Raw genomic sequence first — 18,270 nt, forward strand, 5'->3', positions numbered from 1 at the left:
AATTTTTCGAAGTCTGCCTCTTACCTGTTTAGTATGGCATTGATTAGTGGAAACAAATGGAAACAAAAATGCGTGTGAAATATTAGGCTTATAACTAGAGGTTTAAAAAAATCATTGTCAATTATGTCTCAAGAAAACAGAAAAAAAAACCAACTTCTTTTTTTGACTGAAGAATTGAGGGATTATAAAGTAGCTGACATTGGGCGTAGACAAGGGAAGTGAGTTGATCCATATGTGCTGGTTGGTTAATAGCTGTCAATGACTGGATCCGCTCATCTCTGTCTCGCCACATCCTGGCCCAGAGAGGATGGGAGTACAGAGAGGATGCTCAGTAAGTCATTCCTGCATGTGTGAATGGATATTGTATATCTGTGCTCCTGCTGGGGCATACTCTTCATTTCACACACTTGATAAACTGGGCAGTAGGGACCTTGAAAGTTAGCCTTAGTAAGTCAAATGACTCCTGGTGATGTCCTGCTTGAAGTCCCAGGGACAGTGGCAGCACCTCAAATACCTTCCTCTGGGCGTGGCCTTCATCTGCAAAACTGACAGGAATTCTTGAGTTAGGGACCATTCAAATTCCCCGGTTGTTTGTTAGCAGCCTCCTATACCATCCATAAATAATGTTTTCTAAATGCATTAGCATGATTAGAATTCTTTTTATGGCCAAGGGGAAGTGGGCCATTCCTCTCCCTTTGTGATGCTGATCAGCCTCTCACTCAGCTATTGTAGCTATTGTGAGTACACCTCAAAATGGATTAGATTTGAACACAACCTGTCACAGGCTGTTGTGGCAGGGTTAGTAGGTGACAAGTGAATTCCTGTCTGAAGGAGGACATTTGCTGCAGTGAGAAGCACAGTGCGTTAGAAGTCAGGAGACCTAGATTCTACTCCACCAAGCTGCTTGGGGTTTGCAGGATGACTTGTCTCTCCAACCTTAATTTCCTTTTCTGTAATTGAAGAGGTTGGTTTAAGTACTCTTCAGAGTTACCTCCAATGAAATGACCTCATGGTTTGTTAAAGGATTTTCTAGAGGAGTGTTAACTCCAGGTGTTAGAATCTGAGGTCTTGAAATTGAGTTCAGAGATTTAAATTTTGGAGGCAACCAAACCTTTACAGGCACTGTCTCCACTACATAAAATGTGTATATTTTGGTATTTTGCAAACTCATCTGTAAAACTGGCAAAATAATAGTTCCTTCCTCATAATGTTATTGTAAAGATTAAATTATATGATACATTTGAAATGGATAGTAAACAAACAGCCAGGCTCAGGGTAACACTAAATTAATAGTGCTTATTAGGAGAGAGGGAGATAAAGAGAGAAGAGAGAGATTATTATCAAACATTCAAAATCAACTGACATTTTAACCTTCGTGAGAAGCAAAATGCAGTGAAAAGGAATTGAGTCCGAGCCTTATGGTGCAGGTGAGTATCCCTGACCTCCATTCAAAGTATGAATGCAGGAAAGTCAGTTTTCTATTTCTAAGCATACAAAAAGTTTAAGGTGATTTTAAGGATCAAGAAAGATGCTCTTTGTTTAGGTGGCAGGACACATCCGTAAATACTTCTTTTAACCTAAAAAGATCATAAATCCACATAATTATTTTAAAGGGAGAATTATCTACGTGTGTGTAAATGTGTGTGTGTGTGTCAGTGTGTTTATCAGTTATTATTGTTTTTAACATTTTTTTTTCAGAGAATTCATGTTCTCAAGTTTGAAAAAACAAGAGAATTAGTTTTCTCTCTGGCCTCATTTACCCATTTTTTTTTTTTTTTTACAATCTCCTTAAACTTCTCCTACAACATTTAGCTATTTTTATTAGTTTCTTATGTATTTTTTCATGTTCTTTATCCACGCTTAATTCTTCCCTTTTGTTTTCATAGGAGGTAGCATATTCCATGCCTTTCAATACCTTGCTTTTGACTTAAATCTATATCCTGTCTTTCCATAATAGTGAAGCAGATTGTCTTTTCCAAAAATGGCAGCAATAGTCCCCATCCCACCTGTTCTTTTTCCAATATGACTTAGACATTCCTCCCATCAAGACAGGAGTCGAATCTGACTTGAATGAATACATGGTGGTGGTTTTACATCATGAAATTTGGGATGGTTTGTTATGTGGCAGCAGTAACTAGAACAGAGAGTTTCTGCATTTTTTTTTTGCAGCTTTATAGTATTTTTTTATAGAGCTCTACTATATTTGACTATACAATTTTTGGCTTTTGAAAAAAAAAACCTCTAATAAATAACCTTATAAATATATCATTTTAAATAGAGGCAAGCAGATTTATGAGTACACTTCCTGAAGTGGGATTTCTGGGGCAGAGGTAAATGAATTTGTAAGTTTGATTGACATTTTTGAATTGGCCTTTATGAATAGGGGCTCTCTGAATTTATACTCGTACCTGATTTGCCTAAAAGGGTTGGTCTCAATACAGTCTTGCTATTGAGAAAACTATTTTTCTGCGATTCTAATAAGTAAATATGGTGTCTCATGATTATAATTTGCATTTCTTTTATCATGTGTAAATTTGAGCAAATTTTTTTGTATGAGTATCCTTTAATGTAAACTACCTCTTTAGACTTTATTTCAATTTGTAGGTGCTTATACATATTAAGCAAATTAGTCCTATACCCACAAAATGACTTACAGATATTTTTCTTATTTGTAATTTTTTGACTCTCCTTAAAATATTTTGTGTAATATTGAAGATTTTCATTTTTATGGGAAGTTATCAATCTTTTCTTATATGGCTTCTGGATTTTGAGTCTTAATTAAAATGTACCTTCTCTCTCCAATGTAATCAAGTATTTCTCCATCAATATATTTAATTATATATGTGATTTATATATTACACATATGAATATGTCTAACAGTTTTATATATAGATATTAATAATATAGAAATTCTCCATCATTACATCTCATAAATAAGTGAAATATATATCAGTTTTATATATAAACATGTCAGTTTTATATATATACTAGCTTTACAGTACTATGCAAATTAGGAAATCGTTATATATATTTATGTAATTATAAAATATCCATTGAATACTATTGATTAAATTAAATACTATGTAAGGAGTTTTTAAAAAATTAAAAATGGGTGTTGAGGAATGCAACATCAGTAAGAAGGTAGAATGTGGTTTTCAGTTCTCAAAACTGATTTTGACAACCACCTATAGAGAAGAATATCTTTGTGGGAGCCTGGGAGTCCAGCAGAGAGGTCCCAGCACACCCTTGGAGCAAAAATTCCAATAATAGATATATTGCAGTGGGTAAGAACAGTTTAACTCTACCTGCATCACCCCTCCCCTAAGGCAGCAGAGCACAGTGCCAAGAGAGACCCCTCTGGCCCATAGTTTCTCCCATAGGACAAAATGAGAGTGTAGTGAGTGCCTGGCTTTCCCAGCTATGCAGGGCATTGCCTGAGAGGCTCACTTTCCTCACCCCATCCAGAACACTGAGGGGATGGGAATGGCTGAAGTCTAGGCTGCTATGAGCAGGGAAAAGGGTGGAGGCTCAGAGCAACCAGGTCACAGAACTCAACAAAGGCCATGTTTTCCACCAATTATCTGGCAAACTCCACCCAGAAGCCTGCTCACAAAACTGCCAGGATGCATCATCTATTGAGTGTCCCACCCCCCACCGGCTAACCCATGTGTACTCCTAGCGCTCTGCATGTCCTCCCTCCCTGTAGCCAAAGCTGTGTGTGTAGCTCATTGAGGGTTCTTGGGAGCCTCTGCAGATTTGTATGAACTCACAGTCGTAGCCACTTCAGTTCTGCTGATTTGGGGGAAGGCGCTTACCTTTGAATACTTCAGGCCACTGCCTTAGGGAAAATAAACAGGAGGTCCTCAGCATCTGGCCTGGCTTTTTGGGATTGAGAGAAAGCATGCAGTCCTAAAATTTACCCCCCAAGGGGGATAAACTTGTCTCCTCTTGGCATCAGACGGCAGCTGGAAGAAGCAGCTGGAAGCTTGGGCATGAACTCCTGGGAGGAGAGGCAGGTGTGAATGGGGTTACCAAAGGAGGGAAGGAGGTGGGGGGGGGGACTAGAAATAGGGTTGCTCAGGAGAGGATCTCCTACTAATCTGCCTCTTCAAATAAGGCAAAAAAAGAACAAAACAACTCAGCTTGGAAGGCCATTTCTTAGGAGGGAGATTTATACCGGTAAACACTTACATTAAGAAAAGAAAGGTCATGGGGCCCCTGGGTGGCTCAGTTGGTTAAGCATTAGACTCTTAATTTGGGCTCAGGTCATGATCTCAGGGTTGTGAGATTGAACCCCACATTGGGCATCATGCTGGGCATGGAGTCTCCTTAAGATTCTCTCTGTTCTTCTCCCTCTGCATGTAACCCCCTCTCCCTCCCACTCTAAAAAAAAAGAAAGAAAGAAATGTCTCAAATAAACATCTTAACTTTTCAACACAAGGAACTAGAGAAAGAAGAACAAACTGAGCCTAAAGTAAGCAGGAGGAAGGAAATAATAAAGATTAGAACAGAAATGCATTAGAGATTAGAAAAACAGTGGAGAAGATAATGAAACTAAGAGCTGGTGTTTTGAAAAGATAAATAAACTTGACAAGCCTCTAGCTAGACTAATTAAGACAAAAAGAAGACTTACAAAAATTATAGATGCAAGATGAGACATTACAACTGATACCATAGAAATACAAAGGATCATAAGAGACTAGTATGAACAATTATACACCAATAAATATGATAACCTAGAAAATAAATGTATTCCTGGAAATATACAACCTACTATCACTGAATTAAGAAGAAATGCAGTCTGACAACACCAATAAAGAATAAAGAGATTGAAGCATAATAAAAAACTTCCTGACAAAGAAAACCCAGAACCAGATGGCTTCACTGATGAATTCTACCAACATTTAAGGAAGAATTAATACCAGTCCTTCTCAAGTTCTTTCAAAAAACTGAAGAGGAGGGAATACTTTCAAAGTCTTTTTATGAGACCAGCATTGTCCTCATCAGTATGTCCTGACACCAAAGCCAAACAAGGACACCACAAGAGAAGAATATTATAGGCCAATATCCCTGATGAGTATAGATGCAAAAATTCTCAACAAAATGGTAGCATCTTGAACAGCACATCAAAAGGATCATAGACCATAGTCAAGTGGGATTTATCTCTAGAATGCAAGGATGCTTCAAAATAAGCAAGTCAATTAATGTGATATACCACATTTACAGATTGAAGAATAGTAATCATATGATCATCTCAATAGATGCAGAAAAAGCATTTGACAAAATTGAATGTCTTTTCATGATAAAAATTCTCAACAAATTAGGTTTAGAAGAATGTACCTCAACGTAAAAAAGGCCATGTATAACAAGACCACAGCAAACATCATACTCAATAGTGAAAAGCTATTTTCTCTAAGATCAGAAATAAGACAAGGGCGCCCACTTTCACCACTTCCATTCAACATAGTACTAGATGTTCTGGCAAGAGCAATTAGGCAAGAAAAAGAAATAAAAGTCATCCAAATATGAAAAGAAGAAGTAAAATTATCTCTATTTGTGGATGGTATAATCTTATATATAGAAAACCCTAAAGATGTCACCAAAACTGTTAGAACTAGTGAGCTAATTCAGTAAAGTTGCTCCTTCACTGAGGTGAATCTTGCTCTGACATTTTAATTGTGTTGAGAAGGGACTCACTGTATGGCAATTATTCTACAGTGGTATTCAGGAGTCCTGGGCTCTGGTTTCAGTTTTGGCATCACTGAACATGACAAGGCCTGAGCGCCGATATTCTCATCTGTAAAATGGGGACATACATATATGTATTTTTTAATTTTTATTTTTTATTGAAGTATCTTTGATACACAATGTTACATTAGTTTCAGTTGTACAAAATAATGATTTGACAAGTCGGTATGTTATGCTGTGCTCACCACAGCTACTGTGGGTCACCACACAAAACTAATAGAGTACCATTGACTATATTCCCTATGTTGTACCTTTTATCCTAGTGACTTATTCATTCCATAACTGGAAGCCTCTATCTCAAAGGTGTAGATAATATTGACTACCTCATAGAGATGCTGTGAGAAGTAAATAATGGATGATGTATGTGCCTAACAGATGGTAATAAATATAGTTTTTGTTCCCACTTTAGAGGCTTGTTGATATTGGGCTACAAGAACACTAAATCAATAGAAAGCCCAGTTCTGAAGAAAATTTGGAAGGAGACTTGAAGGCTTCTACCACTTGGCTCCAGAGCCTTGGTTCCAAGGATAGTAGCAGCTTGACTGTTCAGGGAGATTATGTTTCTTGATATTCATTAGGTTTTATAATCTTCATAATTTATTTAATTATTAAACTTGTATTTTTGGTAATAACCAATTATTTAAGAATTGCCTATATGGGAGAAAATGAGCAGTTATGTGCATAAATTATAATTTTGAACTTCTGTCATAACCTATGGCTAAAGTCACATCGGGTATGTGTATACACACACACCCCTATTGTTTTATCTTCTGTAAAGGAATTTTATTCAATTTTCTTTTTTCTTTTTTTTTTGCCTCCTATTCTCATTTCTTGGAAGACTAAGGGAATTGGCAAATGTTGGCCAGCCTCCTACTTAGATACCCTATCACCCTTCACTAAACTGGTACGGTGTTTATTTGTGCTTAGTTATCTTTTTATTCTGTAATCTGCAGTTGTTGTGATCCTTGATGCATGACTGTATGGGTCCATAAGAGCATATTCTTGGCTGGGAAAATGGTTGCATGGTTCATTTTACACTTGATATCTCACAGAAGTAAGTACACTTCTCCAACGGACAGGAGGAAGAAGGGGAAAGAGGAATGAATCAGAGAGAGACCTAAAGGGCACTGGGCTTTTAGGAAGCACTAGACAGGCTGGCTGCTCTATCAGAGCCTCAGGCTGGGGGCTGAGAGCAGTGAGTTCCACACACTTCAAAGGACTTGGCCTGGCCCAGGTATATGTTAATATAATAGAGGGTTCTTCCTGAACCTAACTTTTCCTCCCTCAAGTATTCTCCCTCTAAAACACTTAGGTTTTGAACTAGATTTCTGTGTCTGCATGGGCAATAGTATTCCTTAAGCCTTAGCCATTTTTTAGTCCTAGGACCAAGAAAGTGTAAGTATTTTTAAAGAGTGGAGTAATTCATAAAGCAACTTAATGTTTTTCTTCTTTTTAACTCCAAACTCCCTCAGGGGCCTAGTTCTTTCCTAACATTGAATGAAATGTGGGAAGTTTCCATAGTTTTTCTAGTTTCCCCATATAGTAGATTTAAAAAAAAAAAAAAAAGCTCAGTGCACAGGCAGTCCCAAGAACAGTAATTAAAATGTGAACTCCAGGGATAATAAAAATTCCTTACTTAATTCTGAGTCCACACATCTCCCTTCCTTCAGTTGGGGACCTGCAGTGGTGGGTGGTGCGATGTTTATTCTCTTTCTTTCATCTCCACGTGTTGTCTTTCTCCTCATCTGTTCCTTCTCACTTGGCAGCCCTTGGCTCCAGCAAGGTCAGAAGTAGGGCATGGAGGCATGGTAGGTGGTAGAAAACATTTCTGTTGGCTGATATTCTTTTGAATTGGCATGGTGCCCTTTCTGGGCTTGATAGTTGCCACAGCTGATGCCCTCTCGTGGGCTGCTTTCAGATGTTTTTAGAAAACACCACTTCCCCCAAAAGGACCCACTTCTTAGGAGGGGGTGAGGTATCTCCTTGGATTGGCCACTTAAATTTAAAGCTGTCTTCTTGGACATAAAGTCAAGTTACTCCAGGGTTGATCCTGCTAAATGGTTCCTATTTAGGCCCTTGCCATATATTGTTTTGCTGTTGGCCTTTGGGACTTAATCTCATATCAACCCCCTGTTGCATTAGAATGAGGAAAATGAAGGCAGGAATGTAGCACAGTGGATAAAAGCAAAAGCTTTGTGGTTCAAGTCCTGGTTCCTAAATTAAATAGCTATGTGACTTTGAGTGGCTTACTTAACCTCTCTGAGGCTCCGTTTCTTTGTCTGTAAAGTGGAATAATACTTAATTCAGAGGCTTTTTATGACGATGGGGTGATTAAAAGATCTAGCACATATACACTCAGCCAACATGTGGTTTGACATCTCACGTATGATTTCTCAGCAATGATGTCCTGGATTTGCCCTGTGCTCTGAGAAGAAGCAGGTGGTTCAACACTAGACTCACCTTTACATACTCAGGAACAGTTATGAAACCAGTTTTTAAAAAAACACGCCAACCAGCTATTTAAGAAGAGCTCTTTATAGGAAGGCCATGTTTGCATTATCTAAATTGTCTTCCTGTATAATTTCTCATGTCATCTTCAATATACTCCTGTAAGCAGACCAACAACAATAACAACAACATCAACAAACCGGTATTATTTTCATCTCTTTACAGATGAGGTCATAGTGACAGTGCTGGACTCAGAACCCAGGCCTTGGACTTCCGAATGCTCTTCAGGCTGAGCTGGCTCTCCTCTTCTGTCATAACACTGTTTGTCAAATGGGCCCAGCAGTAGGTGGCAGGGATGTTATTCCCTGTGGCGGCAGTTTGGTTGGGAGGCCTGAGCAGAGAGAAAAGTTTCTTGCACAGGTTTTCTTCTGTGCAGGTGGCCTCCCAAGGGAGTGGGCAGGAATGCCTCTGGTGAGGTATAGGCCTGCTCTGTCCCATTAGGGAGCTGGTCTCTCCTTTCCTTCGGACGGCCCCAGTTTCTCTAAAAATCACCCCGTCGACATGCCATTAACAGAGCAGAACATGTTGACACCCAGCTGTTGCTTTCATTACCAATTTGTTTTAATTGGTCTCACACTGTTTTCCCCCTCACTTTTTTGTATTGTGTTAGTTTAACTCTGTCTGCAGCCAGCCTAGCTCAAGCTGTAAACCTTTTATGAGGGGAACTTGCTGATGTGTGGAAAGTCATGGGCAGCCGGCTGGAGCTAGCCGGCAAGTCTGGAACATTCCAGCCCAGACCTTAACCATTCTATGATTTTGTTTGCTCTTTCAGCATCTCCTTTTTTAAAACTGTAATCCCTAAAACTTTAGAGAAGGAATACTTCTCTGGACAGATCTCTAACAAAATTTATTCTTAATGCACAAATAACATACTGCTAAATTGAGTGTTAGGATGGAGTTTGTAATGAAGGATGTTTGGCAGTTCTTGCTGTTGGAAAAATCTTTGAGTGATCACAAGGAGGACATTTTGCTCTAGTTGGTGTAATGAATTAACAACTGAGCAGTGGCCCAGTGCAGACAGTGCCCTTGGAGGAGGACAGAAGTCTAGATGGTGGGCTATGATCCCGAAGTTTGGGCATCAGTCAAGAATGCAAGGTGATTGCAAGGTGGCCAAGAGGGAGATGGCAATCAGTTTGCAAAAGGCCATCTTTGGTTGTACCTGCCAGTGGTAACTGCTTACTTGGTGTCATGAGTAGTTGAGATCGCAGTTTGCTTTATCTACAAAGAATCGTAAGGTAGAATTTACTCATTTCCCACATCTTAGCTTTGATTCGCAGTTATACTCAACCTGAGCTTTTATACAGGGAAAAAAGAAAACACACATGCGTGCATGCATACACACACACACACAGCAAAACCAGGGAGGCCAGCTTCCATTAGGAACCAGTAATTTACTTGTGTGTTTAACAAGTATTTATTGAGTAACTACCATCTTTCAAGTACTGTTATATTTGCACCTAACAGAATAAAAGCTGCTTTTTCTGGAGGATTTATTTAAGACATCAAAAATTCTTGCAATAAAAGATAAATAGGTTTTATTCTATTAGGTGCAAATTAGCAGTCTATTATTCACTAAATAAATATCCCATTCCAAATTGACAAAAGCAGAGTGCTTTCCTTAAAATTTTTGTCTTGAAAATTACGTGATTAGTCTATTTTGATACATACGATACAAAAAAATTAGATCCTTATGGAAGACACGGAATTAACTTATTTATTCTGCATGGGCTCCCGGCCATCTTTTCCTATAGGGAGCTGTACAGACACTTTTTAATTCTCCCAGTGATGTGTGACAGTGCTTGGAGTACTGTCAGCTAGAGAGGCTCACTTCATCCTTGGTCTCCAGAGTTTTTATTGAGGGTTGGTCAGGTAGACATAGAGCATTCATGTGGCTGACCTTCTTAGTTTCTAGACCCCTCCAGAGGTTAAACTGACACTCTGTGGCCCAAGGTCCCAATCATAATCCACATTGTTAGCATAGACTATCTGGCATGACCCAAGGCCCTACATGAACAAAGGTACACTTATTGGGTGGGATAATCCAAGGGCTTAGAGGTTACCTTCCAAAGTTAGTCAGAGGCCAGACTTTTCTTTGGAATGTGCATGGTGTGAACACCCCAGAGCTACTGAGTCACCTTTTTCTAGCAGTCAGAATTCCAGGGAAGGGACCTTACCCATAATGTCTTCTTACAGGACACACGGACAGTTTTGTCAGTGAGAAGATTATCAGATTATTGGTCACTGGATAGTTTGGGTTAGGTGTCACCTATTTAGAGAAGTTGTCAGGAAAGCCAGCTGCGCCACACATGGAGGCCATTGGAGACTTGGGCAGCTGAGTTTGGAAAACCTTCATTGTATTGTAAAGGTCTAGGTGAAAATATGATGTAATGTTCAGCTGAAACCATCAAAATTATAAACTCTCCTAAATTAGCTTGAAAACTCATCAGTGTGATAAAGACTTTAGTCTTCCTATAGCACAGTGGATTGAGACTAGGTGATTATATATAACCTTGCCCAAATGTCCCTGGGTAGCAAGGATAGGTAAAACCAAAGGAAGTTGCTGAATTGAGTATCAGATGTAAGTGAAACCTTCCAAAGCTGTGATTGAATACTAGGATTAGTCCCTTAGTACGTTGGCTCTTTTTTTTTCTCCCCAGACAGGCTGAGGTTTTATAAATGTGACCTCAGCACTAAATAAAATTCATCCTAATTAAAGAGAATTTCTAATGATAATAAAATCCTGAGATGAATCTTTGGGCATGATATTCCCTAAGGAGCTGAGCCACATTCAGTGTATACTGCCAAATATTTTTGAGGTTGAATTGCTCTGGGGCTCATTATCAATGGGTTTTCATCTGTTCTCTTTGAATCAATGATTTCCTTTGTTGGATTTAGACTCTCTTTGTATTCTCTTGACACTCATATAACAAAAGATGCCTGATTTAGCAATGCTATTCGCTAGAAAAATCCAATGTCAGGTGAGTTATTCCACCTATTAACCCCCACTGTTCTTCACTTTTGTGTGCAATGTGCTCTGTCCAGTGGGGTTTCCCTCATTCAGTGTTGGGCTTGCTTTCCACTTGAAAAGTAAAGGTTCATTTCTTTTTTTTTTTTTTAAAGATTTTACTTATTTGAGAGAGAGAGGACGAGCAGGGGAAGCAGCAGAGGGAGAGGGAGAAGCAGGCTCCCCACTGAACAGGGAGCCCGATGCAGGGCTCGATCCCAGGACCCTGAGATCATGATCTGAGCCGAAGGCAGACGCTTAACCGACTGAGCCACCCAGGCGCCCCCAGTAAAGGTTCATTTCCATTCTCAGCAGTTCCTCAATCTTTCTCTCTTTGTACCCACTTCCTTCTCTGGTTCTCCCCACAGCCATCCTTATCCAATCTCTCATTTAGGACTTTTAAATCATCAAGGTGAAAAGCAAGAATAATGAGTTTCAGAATGAAAACCTTAGATCTATTACCACTAAAGTCCTTGCCAAGAATTTTCCAAACAACTTAGGCATAACAGTTGCTCATTTTTATTACTTAGTTGTGCTATTCTACTTTCTCAATACCATTGCATCAGGTATATACATGTGCCATATATGTTTATATCTTTTACTTTACTTTTATTATGTCAATTACTGAAAGGTCATTCAAATTTTCAGCTGAACCAACCTATCTGAAAGGCATGTGCTGCTAGAAGTTTGTTTAAAATCAAAAGGTTTGTTCTTTTCCTTTTTAAATGGAAGACAAGGGATTAACTATAGTAGCCAGTTGGGGTTTTCTTTAATTCTAGAAGTGGAGAATATATATACATGGTAAACTTTGAGTAGTAAGAGAGTTAGACATTTGTAAGGTAAAAATAATTAAGTTGGCAGACTATGGTGCTATTTATAGTCTTTATTACTGAATGTGTCTGATGTTAATTATGTTAAATGGCAGATGTTAAATCCAGAGGACTGCTCTAAATTTATGGACTTGATATATTTTTACTGGATAATCAAATATAAGAAAGCTGAGTTTTACCTTCTTAATAAGCATAGATAAAATTTTTAGAAATATTCCTAATTAACTGGGTAGCTCCAGTCAACAGCATCGGGGGGACACTGCAGGTTGGTAAGTGTAGACAAGCTGTAGAGAAGGCAACTGATCCTCAAATCTCCAGCCTTTCACTAGCCGTCTCTGAGCTTTTTGGTTAATTGTTCAGCTTCTTTAAGATTGGTTTCTCTCATCAGTAAAATGAGGATAATAGTTACATTTATTTCAGAGAGTTCTTATGAAAATATCCATGTAGAGTATTTAATACATTGCCTAGCATGTACTAAGTACTTGAAAAATACGGTTATTTCTTCTTGTAGGCAGAATCAGGATTATTTTTTAGCACAACTTTCACAGTTGAATTAATTCAGGACTATAGGGAAACATTTTGTCAGTCAGTCATCACTTATCAAGACAGACACATGAGGGCAGTTGTTTAAGATGTTTCTGTTCATTAAAAGTTGTCTAGCTAGCCAGTTTTTAGAGATAGCCAATTCATCTGGTAACATCCACCCCAAATACATTTATTTTTAAGGACTTGTTGACATTTATATGTGAATATGATGCAGAACTTGAGAACCTCCATCCATGGCTCAAAACAATTCAAAGCTCTTTTCTAGAAATAATGCTGAAATATTGATTTATTTTTATAGGTGCAAGGATTGCTTTCCTTTGACAGTTGATTTAAAGTCTCTATCTAGTATATCCAATGTCTGGGCTTCCTCAGAGAGTGTTTCTATGTATGTATGTATGCATGAATGTATACATGTATGAATGTAGATATGTATGTATGAATGTAGGTATGTATGTGTCCATCTATCCATCCATCCATCCATCCATGCATCCGTCCATCCATCCATCCATCCTTTAAATGGGCCATACTTTCCTGTTTCTTTGTATGCTTTGTGATTTTTATTGGGTGAAAACTAGACAAATATTTATGATATGGTAATTTTGGAAATAAGATTCTCCTTCCTTACAGTTTGCTATTCCTTGATTGTTGAAGGTTGCAATCATCTGTTTAGTGACTTTTCCAAACCACTTTTGCAGTAACTCTATTCCTTGTTATGTGTGATCACTAAGATCTCTGTTCCTTTCGCTCTATTTAGCTGGCATCGTAACAGAGATTTTCTTGTAATCCAAGAGCTCAAACAAACAAACACCTATCCCAGTCTTTGCAGATTGGCTCTGTGCTATGACACTTCTTTAACACTTAGTCAGGCCATTTACAACTCTGTCCTAGCTTTCACTTCTTGTTTGCACTGAACCTAAAGATCTGCGGAAGGTAAAATCTTAGGGTCTCCACAGGTATTTTATGAGCATGTATTCTGCCCCAAGCATGAGCATGGCTTCCTAAGTTCCTGAATATACATGGATGGTTTTGAAAGTGCCAGTGCCCCAAGGAAACATTGTCCCCAGCTTTTCCTCTCAGTTGTTAGGCTGTGTATTATATGTCTCAGCTATAGCCCTTTATCCCCAGGTGGCTGTGGATTTTCCATTCATCTTATAATGTTTCAATAACTATTAGCTGTTCACAGTTTATTCTGTACCATCAAACATACAGCCTTGAATTCCATAATGAAAAAAGCAATCACACATGGAGTCAGCCTTGAATTCCATAATGAAAAAAGCAATCACACATGGAGTTTCATAAAATTGCCATATTATTATATTTTTTGAGTGTTTGCCTTTTCCCCACTGAGACTTACTCTACTAGCTGGTTTGTTTCTCAACACTACTACATTTTCCTTGCTTCAGAGTCTCTGACACCCCTGAGAGACTTTCCATCCAAGATCATTTCATGGAAAAGGGCCTGCCATGTTTTCCTAGATAGCCATGGGCAAAGTGCTATGATCTTTCTGTGCCGTGGTGGAAACCAGGGAAGAGTACCTTACCTCCTTCTTATACCCTGCCTTTGGGTAGGTGCTTTCTCTTCTAATGGATTTTTATTTTTAATACCTGCTTGTTATGTAAATTTGTCTATGTGATACTGCCTATCATTTTTCTTCGTTTTTGTTTGCAAGCCACTTAAAGATTTCTTTATTTTCAAGAGGCTTAGAAAAACTTGCTTTTGTTTCAAAACTGAAATTTCATGAGTACTTAGCCAGCAAAGAACTGAGTAATCTTTAAGGTTTAGAACAACAACAACAAAAATGCAGACAATAATCAGAGATTTTACTTAGCTCATACCACACAGATTCTGCTGTAATTTTTATCAGGTTGCAACACATTATGTTAGGAGGTGAATCCTGAAAGAGACTCCTTTAAAGGAGCCCTCTTTAACAGTTACATTTCACTCTCTTCTAGGTAAGAGTTGTTTGATGAATCTGGTAATAACCACACTACCTATTTTTATAGTGCTTCACAGACATTCAAGTGCCTTCACAAACATTATCTTATTCGATCCTCACAACCAGTAGTGAGATAAGCCTTATTATTACCGTCACCACCCTCCCATTTTCTTTGAATATCTTTTCAGTGGAGAAACCAGTTTTCCTTCAGGAAGCAGGTATACACTGACATGGAAACCTGGAGAAGGTTTTTCTCTTTTTTACCTCCACCCAGTCAACTTTCCCTGACTTCCCCAGCTGACTCTACTCAGTGAGCATTCCTCTCAAGGGGCCAGTGGTTTGTAACACTGACTACATATTAAAATTACTCTAGGAGTTCTTAAAAAAAAAAATCACTTTGTGTCTGGGTCCCCCTTTAGACCAGCTGCATCAGAATTATAGAGCAAGATTTGGAGAGTGCCCAGGCAGTGGTATCTCTCTTTTTCTCTCTCTTTCTTTCTTTCTTTCTTTCTTTCTTTCTTTCTTTCTTTCTTTCTTTCTTTCTTTCTTTCTTTCTCTCTCTCTCTCTCTCTCTTTCTTTCTTTCTTTCTTTCTTTCTTTCTTTCTTTCTTTCTTTCTTTCTTTTTTTCTTTCTTCCTTCTTTCTCTTTCTTTTTTCTTTTCTTTCTTTTTCTTTCTTTCTTTCTTTCCTTCTTTCTTCCTTCTTTCTTTCTTTCTTTTTCTTTCTTCTTTCTTTCTCTTTCTTTTTTCTTTTCTTTCTTTCTTTTCTCTTCTTTCTTTCTAATTTTCCTTCCTTCCTTTCTTCCTTTTAAGGTTTTTGGATGATTTTAACAAGCAGCAAGGTTTGAGAAGCACTGCTTACAACTGTTGTCTTCAGAGCTAGAGAGTAATTTGATTTCAGTTTTCTAAAAATGAAACCTTTGTGTCTTAACCATTATTATCCTCTGTGGCTTTTCTTTTAAAGTAAGAAATCTCATATTTCCATTTTCTCAAATAACAATTTTTTTTTTATATACTGTTTTATAATTAAAGCATTTTCATATACATCATTCCTCAGTGAGACTCTATTTTAGGCATATGATTAGTATCCCATTTTAGAGGAATGGAGGCCTGGGGAGGTTTCCAGCTGCAGATTAAGAAGTTTGAGTGTGGCTGTGTTTATGGTGGGGGCAAAGGGGAAGAGAGTGCAATCCAGGTTTTCTAAGGTGATGAACTTTATTTCCCCTTGCTATTCACAGTGTGGTCTGTGGGTCCACAGGCTCTGCATTATCACCTGGAAACTTGTTCAAAATGCAGAATTCCAGACCCTACCCCAGATCTACTGAATCAGGGCTGTAGTTTAACAAGGTCTCCAAGTGATTTAGATTCTCATTAAGGTTTAAAATTCCCTGCTTTCTACCATGCTGCCTCTTGGAATTCTTAGTCCTCTGTTTTGTGGTGTCTTTGTATATAAATAGGTTGCATATATGGATGCTGCCAGGGATAATTTTTCAGAGTTCTTGCCAGTAGTTTCCCTTCAGAAGTTTATTTTCAAGTCTTTTCATTGTGACTTGAGGCATTCCCCCCCCCCCCATAGTTCTCCTACTGCCCTGGAAATGAATCTCTGATCATTTTCTGCTGCTTTGAATTTTGAAGGTACAAGAGCTGTGGAGAACCCTGGGAGGGTGAATGCTGCTTTTCCACCATCATAATTTTCCTCCTTTTTCTGAGCCAGAGGGTATAACCTGGGAAAATGCCAATCAGACTCCTATTAAAATTTAGATTCTCAGTGGATCATGCTGAACTCTTGTTCCTTATTATCATTGCTCACAGTCCATAAGAGGACTTCAGGGATCTCATGTGGTAACATCTTTCCTAATAGGATTTCTCTCTACATACTTAAATTGAAAAGGTTCCTAGTGATATGCATTACGCTTTCCTGAGCTCTACATTTCTCTCTGCTTCCCTAATGAGTTCCAAACCTGGAGAAGGCAAAGAGAAGACAAAGAACTGTTGTGGATGCTGCAGTTCCAAGACCGGGGCTCTCTCATGGCCACTGCTGTGGAAATAAACAAACAGGTTGTTTTCCGAATGTGAGGCTATGTTGAGGTGTTGCCGTAGCGTGGGAAGTAGTCCTGACAGTTTGTCTCATGATCCACTGTGCAGTTTCTGCAACACACCAACCGCTCTGGGCTCAAATTGCTTTACTGCCTCTCTGTATCTGTTTTCACCCCAGTATTTCCCCAGACTCGGAGAAGGTAATGACTGTGTGCTCATTTTGGGCGAGAAAATACACAAAGCTCCAGCTATGATTCTAAAGTTAATTTGTGGCTTTCCTTTGAGAAGGGAATATGTGCATGTCAACTGTATTCTTGATATGTAAAGTAAACATGCTTAGGAATATAGCTAAATTCGTGTAAGAAGCATATGGATGCATATCACATATTAAAAAATACAAACAAAACACAAACTAGCCCTCGTTTAAACACTGTAGCTCTTCTTTATAGCTCTCATGGAGTGCTTATATTGTGCGTTATGTTATGGTACATATTTACCCTCTGAACTTGATTATAAGCTGCTTGAAGTGTCTTACTCATTGTTATGTTCTGTAAAGTGCCTAGCTCAGTGTTTTCCACGTATCACAGACCATCACTGGAGTCAATGCATATGGCCAAATCAGATAATGGGGGAGAGAAGAAATATGAGTCTGGGCATTTGAGTTCAGTGTTTCAGACACTGAGGAGAAAGACAACCTGGGAGAGCAGTAAACATCCCTGGGTTCTAGTTTTCATCTGCAAAATGTGAATGCAGGAGGGGCAGATTTTTCAAATCCTTTCTAAGTCTACAATTTTAGCATTCTGGGTTGGAGATGTATGAGACAGCCAAGTAGAAAAGCCCAACTGGAATCTCAGGTTAGATATCCTGATTACAGATACATTTGGGGGAGTCTTCAGCATGTGGGTCTTCGTTAAACTGTAAGAGAGGATGTGATCTCACAGAAAGTGAATAGAGTAAGAAATGGTTTAAGGTGGGATTCCTGTCAAACAGCTTGGAAAGGACAGATGGGTGAAGAGACTTCTGTGGTGACTACTGATAGGTAATGTTAGTGAGTAGAAGGAAGATCCGGGGCGGGGAGGGTCATAGAAGCCTTGCCTCCCCTCCCATGGGAAGGCAGTTGCAGGTTTTGTGGTTTTGGTTTTGATGCATGTGTGTGTCTGAAGGATGGGAAGACTCTGACTCCATTCTGCCTCCTTAGCCTTGTTTGGCTCCCAGCCCCACTTTCTTGTCTGTCCCCTCTGGGGTTGAGGGGGGCATTAAATGTGGTCTCTGAACCCCACTCTTTGTTCCCTTGTGTTCATTTTTATATATTAAACTCTCCCAAATGATACTTTTTTTAAAAATAGGGGCTCAATGTTAAAATCTTTCCTTTGCAAGTGGATAACATCAAGTCAAACCCCTTTGTGTGACATCTGAGGACCTTTATCATTGGGCATTTTTCACCCAGCCTTTGTCAGGCTGTGTTCTCCCAGTCCCATTCCAAATGTCCACTGAATCAGTGTCAGATGGTTGTCTGATTACTAATTTCCCATTCTCTTCGACCTGACTATGCCTTTGATTATTTTGTCTCTCTATCTAGTATGCTTTGTTCATTTTCCTTTTCTTGGCAAATGTCTGTTTGTGTTTAAAACATAGCTCAAGCATTTACTTTTTGAGTTACCT

This window comes from Mirounga leonina, unplaced genomic scaffold, assembly GCF_011800145.1.
Source record: "Mirounga leonina isolate KUSES-001 unplaced genomic scaffold, KU_Mleo_1.0 Mir_125, whole genome shotgun sequence".
Taxonomy (NCBI): domain Eukaryota; kingdom Metazoa; phylum Chordata; class Mammalia; order Carnivora; family Phocidae; genus Mirounga; species Mirounga leonina.